The 12,255-nt window shown below is 40.3% G+C and overlaps 4 non-coding genes across 4 annotated transcripts; 3 read left to right on the forward strand and 1 right to left on the reverse strand.

Moving 5' to 3' along the window:
* The first annotated feature begins 91 nt into the window (after positions 1-91).
* Positions 92-165, forward strand: trnai-aau (transfer RNA isoleucine (anticodon AAU)). The gene has a single exon. It is a non-coding gene; the product is annotated as a tRNA-Ile (tRNA).
* Positions 166-4,715: 4,550 nt separating this feature from the next.
* Positions 4,716-4,797, forward strand: trnas-uga (transfer RNA serine (anticodon UGA)). Its single transcript has one exon. It is a non-coding gene; the product is annotated as a tRNA-Ser (tRNA).
* Positions 4,798-6,343: 1,546 nt separating this feature from the next.
* trnar-ucg (transfer RNA arginine (anticodon UCG)) lies at positions 6,344-6,416 on the reverse strand. Its single transcript has one exon. It is a non-coding gene; the product is annotated as a tRNA-Arg (tRNA).
* Positions 6,417-7,542: 1,126 nt separating this feature from the next.
* Positions 7,543-7,616, forward strand: trnan-guu (transfer RNA asparagine (anticodon GUU)). The gene has a single exon. It is a non-coding gene; the product is annotated as a tRNA-Asn (tRNA).
* Positions 7,617-12,255: the final 4,639 nt, after the last annotated feature.

Here is a 12,255-nt window from a genome sequence, read left to right on the forward strand (position 1 = left end):
ACACTGAATTACACGGCTTTCTATTCAAAGGAGGGCAAAAGAAATTCCCTGAGATCGATTTTTTGCAGCACAGAGAGGATTACTGTCGTGAGGCCGGTTAGCTCAGCTGGTTAGAGCGTGGTGCTAATAACGCCAAGGTCACGGGTTCGAGCCCCGTACGGGCCAGGTCCTTTTCTCCTCTCTTACCAAAGCTGTTAGGTTCCTTTCCGTGGTGAGATGGGTTGTCATGCAACGCTGCCACATAGTGCCGACAGACAAGAGTGTTGCGGGAGAAGAGAAAAGTGTTTGAAGATTTAAGAGTGTCTTAGGTGGAGCCAAAATCAAGTGTCACAAATGCAAGTGGGAGGTTTTCCAATGTTTAATATGGTAAAAATAAGCGGAAGTTATCTGCCGGTCATGGCACAGTCTGCCATGCTTTTGTCAGATACTGTAAAGTGGTGTCGAACTGGAGCCTCACCATTTGCATATGTGAGGCTCCAGTTATACATCGAGTGTCACATTAAATGACAAAAATGAAGAGAGTTAAAGCAGCTAGAGAGGTTTTCTTACAAATTTTGAGTTGACACAGTTTTGGAAAATGTTTCCTTCACGCTGCACTGTACAACATAGGCAGCCAAGAGTCTCCAAAACAAAACAGAATTGACAGATAGGAGAAAATTCCCACTCATCCTGAAGTTCCCAAAATCCAGCAGGTGGATTTTGGGAATGGCATACAGACCCCTGGCACAAGTGGTCTGTGCCAGGGGTCTGTATGCCGTTAACCATGCCGCTTAACCCAGTAGCACCACCACAGTCTTAAAGGAAACCGGTGTAACAACATGTCCGGGTAACTTTTTCCATTCACCCGCAGCCCTTTGTGTAAGGATGTGCCACATATGTGGCGTTTTTATCATAGTTATCATAGTTTTCTGATTTTGACCATTTAGATTTAATTGATTGTTGTGTTGAAAAGTCTTTTATTTTTATCACAGTGTAGTTTTCTGATTTTGAGATATGGAGCATTGGCGTTATTCACACAGCAGCTGTATCGACGAGCGGTGAAAAAAGTGTGGTGGAAACGTCGGACCCTAAGGTGGTGACTGCATCGGAGACGGCTGTTAAGACGCTGATCAAAACCAAACGTGTCAAGCCTTCGGAGAGAAATAATAACACGCCTAAAGACTTGGTGTTTGGTGATGTGGGAGACTCAGTGCGGTATATTGCACAGTTAGTATCAAAGGTGGGCACTAATGAGGTGGATAAAAAGCGGGGTTTAGAGAATCTAAGAGCCGCTTTAGCAAGTGTACATTCAGTGTTTCCAAAACTGATCCAGGTTTACGCCGCTAGACTCTTAGACGTTTTTTTCTAAAGAAGATGCTGATCTAACCTCTGGATTTCGTTACCTGATAATGCTATTTCATGGTGCACTGGCGAAGACCCACCGGGATAAATGACTAAACATGTGCATGGTGCAGTCCAGAGAATATTGGATGAACTTTCTCCAAACATCGGGGCGAATGATTTTGTACAGCTGCGTTTGACTGCGGGTGGTTTTAACAAACCCTTGTTCTCACGCAGGAGACAACCCGGAGAATTAAATGCTGCTGATTTTTTAAGCCACATCTCAGACCTCTTACAGAGCCACACAGAAATTCTCACCGATGACAGCCTCCGATTAGTGGTGACGATAGTTAGGAATATGCAGGGGGGTGCCCGTCGAAGATTTAAATCCGTTCTGGGTAATTGCTCAGAAAAAAGCGCACCTTATCGACTTACATTACACGGGCGGTAATCTGTGTTTCACTGGGAGTGTGTACGGTTTGTTGAATGAAGGTTGTACCAATGGGGAAATGTTACAGGGCGCTAAACGAATGCACAAAGAGTTGGGTTTTTCAGAGAATCAGAAAATTAGTTTGTCAGACATTACTGCTTTTGAAAAACATTTAAAGGTGGTCATTAAAATTTTGTACCATGACCAGGGTGATTGGAAATATTTTACAACGGGGCCCACACCACCTAATTCTAAAATACTTTTTGTTCTACTGCATGAAGAGCATTTTTATGGGGTTTTAAATTTTAAAGCTTTTGTGGGGGCGGCATATTTTTGCACTAACTACCATGCGGCGTATAGCCACAAGAACGCACACGCCTGTGTTAAAACTTGTAAAACCTGTTTAGATCCCCAGTGTTGCGAAATTGATGCAGAAATTCAGAATTGTCCGGCCTGTAAGGTCTTTTGTCGTAGCTCTCAATGTTTGGCGAGACACTTTCGGAATGCAGCGACGGGTGTTAGTAAGTGTGAGCGCAGGGTCTTTTGTGAGAAATGTGAGGTTTATAACCTCTCTAGTCACAAATGTAAAGAGAAACTGTGCTCGCATTGTAACAACGTGATCGACACCCCTGACACACATTTGTGCTACATACTGCCTTTGGACAACCCCAAAATTTCAAACAAGTACATTTTTTTCGACTTTGAATGCATGCAAGAAACGGGGACACACATACCAAATTACATCCATGCCCTTCATATTAACAATAAACGAAGCTGGGAATTTTATGGTGAAACTTGTCTAAAGGATTTTGTGTGTAAATTTATCGATAGACGTTTCAAAAACCATACATTCATATCGCACAATGGCAAGGGATATGACAATTACCTAGTAATCAGACAGTTGTAAGATGAAAAGATGGACGTTGAACTAATTAATCAGGGTGGTAAGATAATGTGTATGACCGTAAAAGCTCTGAACATCAGATTTATCGATTCTTTAAACTTTCTACCTATGAAATTAAGCAAACTGTCGGCCGCCATGGGGTTCCCCGGGGGTAAGGGTCATTTTCCACACTTGATGAACACTTCAGAAAACCAAAATTATGTCAGCCCGATGCCGCCGCCAGAACTTTACGGCGTTAACTACATGCTGCAGAGGGAGAAAGCCGAGTTTTTGGTTTGGTATGAAGAATGCAAGGGAAGTGTGTTTAACTTACAGAGAGAGTTGAAACGTTACTGCCAGTTGGATGTGGCAATTCTAAGAGAAGGCTGTGTCAGGTTTTGGGACAAGGTCATGAATATGACCAGACAGACACGCGTGACTGAGTCAGGGGCCGCCTGCGTTGTGTGCATCGACCCCTTTCAGTTTGTGACCATCGCTAGTGTCTGCATGGCCATGTTCAGACTTATGTTTTTACAGGAAGAGACGATAGCGTTGCTACCCCATGACAATTACCACCACCAGCAAAAACGATTTTCTACACCCAGCATTCAGTGGCTTATGTACATCGAACACACAGAGCCCGTTAAAATCCAACACGTGTTAACCATGGCCGGTGAGTTCAAGGTTGGACAAAGCTGAAAGCTCAAAGCTGAAATAAATGTATAAAATTTGGCTTGCATCATAGCAGTTGAGCAATAAAGTCTGTCCTAATTAAAGAGTACCTAAAGTTTGAAAGTACAACATAGAATAAGAATAGAGAAATGGCAAAACGATTTTGTGCCATCTTCCCCATTCACACTATTTTTATGTACCATTTTTTGCTTATTCACGTACTATTTTAATCAAAATAATATTAAGAAAGATCTGTGTGTATTCAGATAGTATTATTATTGTTCATACTTACTCGTCAAAAGAGGATTGCTGAGATATTTGCGGATATACTTCTACGTTTGAAAAACGTGTCCAAAATGGTGACCAACGAATACTAGCAATGCATTGTGGTATATAACCGGAAAATATGCTGGGTTCGATATTTTCTCAACGTATGCGTTTATTAATGTTGTCGATATTATGGTTGAAATTTAACATTGATAATACATCGCGGCTATGTGCCCCCTGCTATGTGCTGATGTGCAATTTTAACGCATGCAGTTAGTAAGGATCGTACTGTTGTATGGTATTATATATAATGACATTATGGAATAGGATAAACGAAGTAATACTAAGACATGTTCTTATGGATTTGTCTTACCTTGAGATATGTAATTGGATTTCAGGATTAATTTCCTCATTCAATGTAGTGGTGATTCTTTGCCTGGTCAGTACCTGGGTGGGAGACCTCCAGCGAACAATTAAGCTTGCTGCTGGAAGTGGTGTTAAGAGACTCTTAGGATCTTCCAGAGGTCTCTATCCAATAGCACTAGTTGCCTTAGAGCTGGCTCAAACATTGCTCAAGAGTCTACCTTTCACAGATGCGCAAAGATGAATGATGGGGGTGCACGCTTCAAGGAGCCTTCCAACTGTAGGGACCGATTAGAGACGATCCGTAGCATGTGTTCGTTTCCATATACGCCCCGTGTCTCAACGGTAGGACAGAGTCAAATACTGCCTCGACACGTAACAGCGTTATATTAAACCGCAGGACTTGAGGGCTGTTTTGTTTGAATGTTCAAGGCATTGGTAAGAGCGTAGGTCAAGGGCCATTGGTGCATCTCCTGTAACTGGAGCAAAAATGCTATTCAAAGTGCAGTGACTAAAATCGTCGTCCACATGTCTCCGTTGTTGATTGCTTTCTGTCTAAGAACGTTCTGTTTTCATGTCCGAACGGGGAGACTTTATCATTCCAACTTGACTATCATGCCACCCTTAAGTCCTCTGAGGTGTGTGTGTGTGTGCTTGCACGTATGGCGTAAAAGGTTTCTTAAACGGAGAGCGAACTTGAAAAAAGTTGCCTCCGCTGCCGCCGCCGCCTCGCACTCCCTGTTCGATTGTAGCAAGAAGGCAGCGGCCACGGCGCTCGCTGTAGTCGTGGCCGAGTGGTTAAGGTGACGGACTTGAAATCTGTTGGGGTCTCCCCGCGCAGGTTCAAATCCTGCCGACTACAGCGTCCTTTGCATTTGGTTGCGTGCGTGCGTGTAAAAGGACCAGCGCCGTTTCGTTTTCGCTGGGACCTTTAACACTCTAAATCGCCTGGACCCGCAGCCTGTGAAATCGATTCTTCAGCACCCACGAAGGACGCTTTGCCGCTGGACACAGATACCGATGCTTTTCTGCAACGAGCTTTCCAGCTGAATTTTCTCGGCAGCTCCGTACTGAACCTGTTCTCCATTGCAACATAGCGGAGGCTCGTCACGTCTATAGCAAGGCTGTGTAGGACCGCATACGCCACAGTGACTTGTACACAGACCACATGAAAGGCAAGCAAAATACACTTTTAAAATTCCAAAGACTCACAAGGTCAGAGGAACAGCGATGACCTGAACAGATCTGTTACAGAAGTCTAGGTTGACCTTTTTAGAGCTGTAATTGCATTTTTGTTTAATAGAAGATCAAATCTACTCGCATGTACCAGCACCTTACAGTTTATTGATGTTAATTCTGTTTAAGTAATAAGATTGCTAACGATGTTGGACTTTAGCCGGTGTTTTTTAGAACAAATTGCTTACACTTCTGTAAGGAATACGCAGTACGTGCCTTTGTCAGTCATTGCTCACCATACCTGTAACTTTCTTATCTAACTCACTTCCTCAAATAGTGAAGGTCCACAAACATAAATGAAAAAAAACCCTTGTTGTAGATGAGGTGCACAAAAAAGCAGCCCCTGATAGTGTATAACACATTTGTACTATTGCAGAGACACATGTAACATATATATATACTGTATATATTTATATATGAAACAGAAATAGAAACAGAAACAGGAATCGCGTACTCACCTGGAGAATCTCTGTAGGAATATCTAGCATTTATCAATGGAAATAAAAGCTGCTTTAATACAGTGCATGTTCAAACTCAAACCCTCAGCTGCTGTTCTTGTTTGTTTTGGGACAAATTGCAACTGAGCATCGCATGAGCCGTTACGTACCCTTATCTGTTAGGGAATTTCAAGGGAGGAGTTAGGTCAGAATGGGTAGGCTGCAAAACAACAAGTAAAGATTTATTCCAAGATGAAACGTTGTGGCGGTTTTCTTATCTTTTTAGCATGGACTAAACTTTTACGTGTTCCTTATATGCTATATATGTATATATTAGCACCAATGTCGTTCTTAAAAACTAACATGAAATTGTCAGGGACATTCAGCTATATACAAAGACGAGACAGACAAAGTAATAATTCTGTATTAACGTGCCCTACATATTGACGCAATGATCGAACTAACTGACATGTTCTGATTCAGATCCCCTGCAGTTCATGCCAATTAGAACAATAGCAATGCTGAGTCCTCCCCACCCTACCGAGCACAAATTCAGCTGCTCTGCATGTTTTTTCATTGCAATTGAGCTCGGAGCTGGAGATGATCTCCATACAGTTCTGTGTTCACTAGCCCGCACTTGCGTGCTAATTTACGGGTTGTGGCAAATGCTTTTCTATAGTTCATATACATGACGGCAACCTGTTACCGAGGAACCTGAGAGGTTTAAAAGCCTCACGAGCCAGGCAGGACTCGAACCTACAATCTTCTGATCCGAAGTCAGACGCGTTATCCATTACGCCACTGGCCCATAGAACATGCGCTTGCACTCCACCACAGAGAGCTCTACACTGCTACTAGTAGTACACTTCCCCATCTAAATTTTCACAGCAAGAAACTTGTGTTTCCTACTATTTTTATCAGGTTTAAAATATCATCTCCTTAAAACAGAAAAAGTGTTGATGTGTCGTGCTGAAATTCCGATTGATTTTGAATTCAAAGAAAAAAGGTTTTCTTCCAAAACACCATGAAATTGTCACATCTTGCAGACAATAGGTGTATTCCATGTTGAAAAGAGAAGAAAGAAAACCATGGAGCCTTTTACAGGTGTGAGAAGACCTCACAGTCGAAACGCTGTTTCCGTTCTTCTCTTTTCAGCATGCAATAAACCCATTGCTTGTTCCTTTGCAGCCGAGGCATGCTGACGTAGCTACCCAGCTGAACATCTTGCAGACTCTACAGTACTTCTCTCCTGTAGAAGTAAAGCAGGGCTTGCTGGGTGAGCTTTTGCTCCGGTAAATTAGGTCACGTGTCATGTTAAATCACTTCTTCTAAACACAACATTTGCTGGTGCTAGCTTTCCCCATTAAAAAAAAGAGACATTTCCCTTACAGTACATGACATATCGTTTTTATTCTATCAATAAGTATAGAAATTAAACAAAAGAAAAAATGGTGTTGCCAAAGAATGCACAGCTTGGACATGAAAAGTGCCCGATAAATGCCATTTCTCATCATTTCTCTTGGCGTCAGTTCTGCTATTAAATGGGACGGAGGCAACGGGCTCAGAGAGCATGTTAAGTGCACACCGAACGCAGATGTGTCCAAGTGTCTGTAAAAGTGCGGTGCTCCCTAGTGGCTTAAAGTGCCCGCCTAGTAAGCAGGCGATCGTGGGTCTGAATACCAGTGGTGCCTCTCTCCGTGTCTTGTTGTGCCGAATGTCTCATTTCAGACAAACATGTACAGCTTGGTTCAGTTTAATGCAAGAATTCATTTCCTTTCTGGAATAACTTGTTTTTGAAGAAATCCATACAGCTTGTGAAAGATGAAATCCATTTCTTGGTTGTCAGTGGAAAAAGATTGCCGGCTGCAAGAAGCGCAAGTGATTGTTTTCTTTGACCATAAACCTGCAAATGTAGGGAGCACAAGCGGCCGTCAGTCTCTGTGGCGCAATCGGTTAGCGCGTTCGGCTGTTAACCGAAAGGTTGGTGGTTCAAGCCCACCCAGAGACGCATGTCTCAGTTTTTCCAATGTAAACATCATCACCGCTAAAGAAGATGGCGCAGAAGGCTCCACAGTCGAAACGTTGTGCTTCTTTTCTTCTCTTTTCAGCATGGAGTAAACCTTTGTTTGATCCTTTGCAGCCTAAGCATGCTGACGCAGCTACCTTTCTCTTAACGCGCCTCAATCATTATTCACCAAAACGATCAGCAGAATAAGTCACTTTGTGGTGATGTCACTCCTCTGCTTCACAAATGTCCTTAGTGACGGGCCATTTCTTTCTGCCATTTTTCCGGAGCGGTTATGGATTGCTCCATCATTTCCCTCTTACTTTCCATCACTAGATTGAAAAAAAAAACAGAAACAGGCTGACAGGACGACAATCAAATTGCAAAAACTCATCAAAGCACTCGATAAAGTATTTGAATCCACAAGTAGCTACAGATATAGCCATTCAAAATGGGTGAGGTATTTCACGGCATACCGCGACACGCCCACCGGGGTATCACGCGGTATCACGTGTGTCACGTGACTAGCTATCCGGCGTCGCCTTGTAAAACCGCCAGGGGGAGCTTAACCTCTCATGTACAGCATTCGAGCCTTTAATTTTGAACTGTGTATCACAGCATGTTAATCATCAGTCATTCAAATGTTGGTATATTTTATGAAAGCAAGATTGCTCAGTTGGACAAAAGTACACAACCTACCTTTATCAGAAATATTTATGCATCAAAGCCTTTACTGAAGATATTACTAATAGTATTAATAATGGATGACTTTGGACAAGCTGTATACTCAAAGTATAATTTCTTTAGCACATTTGTACAAGCACTTGGAATCTGTCCAAGCCATACTTTGTCAGGCATTTTGTTTTACTTCAACGGGGCATAAAAACTTCCTTGCTTTTAACAGGGCGTTTCATAATTTCTACTACGAGAATGATTTAAAATGCGACACCTATCATTCAACTAGAGCTTAAAATATCACAAGGAAAAATACACACCGGTATTCCATTTCTCCCTAAACATTGTAAGCTTCGAAGTCTTTAACTAACGTGATACCGGATACGTCAACAAGCATACTTTTAGAATTTGATTAAAAGGGAATATAATATGGAATCGCGTATCTCAAGAATTTAATAACGGTATGATTATATCCGTGTACTGCGGCAGAACTGTGTAGGGCTGTTTCGCCTGCCTGATCATGCGAGCTGTCTTGTAGCCTCCTGGTCTGGGTGCGTGACTACCAACTGGCAGGTTGTGTGTTCGAATCCAGCTGCTGCTGGACCTTCCAGTTTTATTTATTTATTTTTTAATCGCGTAACATAAACATATTACCGTATGCAAACTGTACTGTATACAATATGTATATGTATATTTAATGTCTTAACTGTGCCCGTTTAAGTATTGAATATTCATATCTAATTTTACCACTGAAGGGAAATCTTAACATAAACATACAGTATATGGCTGGTCTCGGTACTTTAAAGAAAAAAATACACACCAGTATTCCATTTCTCCCTAAACATTGTAAGCTTCGAATGAAACCACTAAATAAAGACATAAATATAGAAATCTTAAGATTTGTTTTATTTAATGTTGGTAGCAGGATGAACTGTCAGAGTGTATATTTTGTCGCAAAGTTGCTACAAGATGTTAACAGTGAAAAAGGTATTTAGAAATGAGTTATTTCAAGATGAAAAAGAAAACATACACGAAACATGGTTTCATTACGACCAGAATCGGTCTTGAGATATTTTTAACTTGATTTACAGTATTTGAGAGGTATGTCTTAACACCGATACTACAGTGCTTAAGTACTGCTCACGTATATGTTTCTAGGTTTATATTATGCATTTCATACGGTCAAATTACTTTTGAGCAACTAATAAGAAGCGCGAAACGGTATGCGTTTTAGTTTCGTTTTGTGCTGGAACCCGTGGATTGATTAGAGATATCAAGTACATACAAGTCATTTTTTAAATGTTGTAGTTCGTCTTGAAAAAATGTTATGAGTACATCATCTATCAACAATTACACAGGTTCTGTTTCCATATTGCTGATTTTGGTTAGGTACAGTATTATCAAATCCAGTGGCGCTGTGTGTTACTTTACTGAGTCCCAATCTGTGATTGAAACCTGTAAAACCGGTTTAATTCGTCACAGCCAGCACTCTTCAGGTGTGAGGGTCTTCTGCTCAGAATGAAACGCTAAAATGTTTGTGTATATTCTAATGGTAGTGGGGGCAGGGTGTGTGGGAACAGGTTTGTTCTTCACACCTGAAACATTTTCTCTGAAAGGATTTTCTTCGAAGTTTAACCGATCTTGTTACAGCATGTTACAGTTTACTATTATTAACCATATTAATTTTAAGTGCTTAATGTAAAATCTTGTAAAAATATATTTTCATTGTTCAAATATACATTAATATACATTAAGTCTGACTATCATATAATAAGTTAAATACAAAACTAAAGAAAAAATAGGGTTAAATATAATTCAAAATATTTTGCTAACAATGTTAACTGTTTATGAATAATAAAATGTATTAACTAAGGAGTAGGATGGCACAGTTGTTAGTATGTTTTTTGTTTTGTTTCTTTTTCATAAATACAACAGTAGTACCTGATGTCTCAGTGGCTTTCAAAATTAAATTATGCATGCAAACCTGTGAACTAGAAAGATAACTAAGATTTTAATACTAATTAAATGACCGCGGGCACTTCCCACCCCCTCTACATTCTCAGAGTAGAACAGACTAACCTTCTAATGAAAGACGGTCCACCCCCCACGGACAGGAAAAGTGCCCACAGGCACTTAAACTTAATATGGTCAGTAACGGTAAACAGTAACATGGTAAGAAGGAGCACGTACAAACGTTTTCGAAATAACCACATGTAAGACTCTGATCCTAAAAATGTTTAGGGAGAAAGTGGAATACTGGTGTGCTTCCAGAAGAATCAGTATGGCTCAGAGATTAAATAAAACTTCACAGACATTAACGAAGAGCATAACGCGTGTACTGTATACACTGCAAGTACTGTACAACCCAACTCTCTGCAGGAGTGCTGGCTGTGACGAATTGAACCGGTTTCACGGGTATTTTCAAAGTAAGAGGCGAGATTTCCAGCGAAAGACACCCCCTCAAAAACCCAGTAAATACAGTACTTACTAGTTAAAGGCTAGGCTCCCGACTACGGCGAAAGGAACCCTTCTTTCATTAGAAGACAATGAACATATTTTAGCCCTGAATGAATTAATAGCAAACATGGTTTACATAAAAGACATTTTTCCAAGAAAGTTTAGCCTTTGTCACTAATGAAACCACTAAATAAAGACATAAATAGAAAAATCTTAAGATTTTTAAAATACATGACTTTGCTAAAATTTATTTGAAAATAAAAACAATTACAACCGCCAGGGGAAAGAGAGAACAGGGGAGGGATGTTGGTTTTGCATAAGGGGCGGGGCTATGGAAAGTAGGTATGTTTGGGAATGTGTAGTTACATGTTCTGGCTGTTTGTGAATTATCGTTGTTGAGTATGGAGTGTTGAGGTATTGATTTTGTGTAATGTTTTATGTTGAAAATTGAGGTGGATTTTGTTTATGATAAACAGGATAAACTGGGATGGGAGGAAGGTTTGGTTTTGCATAAGGGGCGGGATTATGATAATTGGAGGACTTTGCGAGTGTAAAATGGTTTGATTATTTGATTTTGTATTGTGGTTGTTATCTATGTTTTTGGTTGGTATTATGTTTATATGGTTGTTTTTGTTGGTTGGTTGTTATTATGGTTATTAATAATACGATCTATAGTTGAAATCTGAGCCTAAATAAAAAGAAAAAGCAAGTGATTAGGTTTATGAGCAATCTAATTACTTATTCGTTTAAAAAGCTATATAAAATAAAGTTTATTATTAATTTGCTGGACAGAGCGGTGAACATTATTATGCATAAGACAAAGATAACGATCCTGATCAGTTTAGAAATCTGTGTACGCTGTAAGGTTTTTACTTCTTAAACTTTTAAAATACACGTTTTGAATAGAAAGAAATCCTCTTCCTGGTATAGCACACCAGCACGTCTTTTTTCTCCAATCAGAGGGGTCAGCCAATCACCATTCTGCGTTGGGTAGCAACGGGTGACTGTTCTCAGGCGGAAGATGTAAACAGCTTAATATTTAATCGTGTTAAATATTTTTTTTTAATTCAATTAAACGGGCACAGTTAAGACATTAAATATACATATACATACTGTATACAGTACAGTTTGCATACGGTAATATGTTTATGTTACGCGATTAAAAAATAAATAAATAAAAATGAAAAGTCCAGCAGCAGCTGGATTCGAACACACAACCTGCCAGTTGGTAGTCACGCACCTAGACCAGTAGGCTACAAGACAGCTCGCATGATCAGGCAGGCGAAACAGCCCTACATAGCTCTGCCGCAGTACACGGATATAATCATACCGTTATTAAATTCTTTAGATACGCGATTCCATATTATATTCCCTTTTAATCAAATTCTAAAAGTATGCTTGTTGACTCCGGTATCACGTTAGTTAAAGACTTCGAAGCTTACAATGTTTAGGGAGAAATGGAATACTGGTGTGTATTTTTTTCTTTAAAGTACCAAGACCAGCTATATAC

This window comes from Lepisosteus platostomus, unplaced genomic scaffold (genome assembly GCF_059453375.1).
Source record: "Lepisosteus platostomus isolate fLepPlt1 unplaced genomic scaffold, fLepPlt1.hap1 Scaffold_134_H1, whole genome shotgun sequence".
NCBI lineage: Eukaryota > Metazoa > Chordata > Actinopteri > Semionotiformes > Lepisosteidae > Lepisosteus > Lepisosteus platostomus.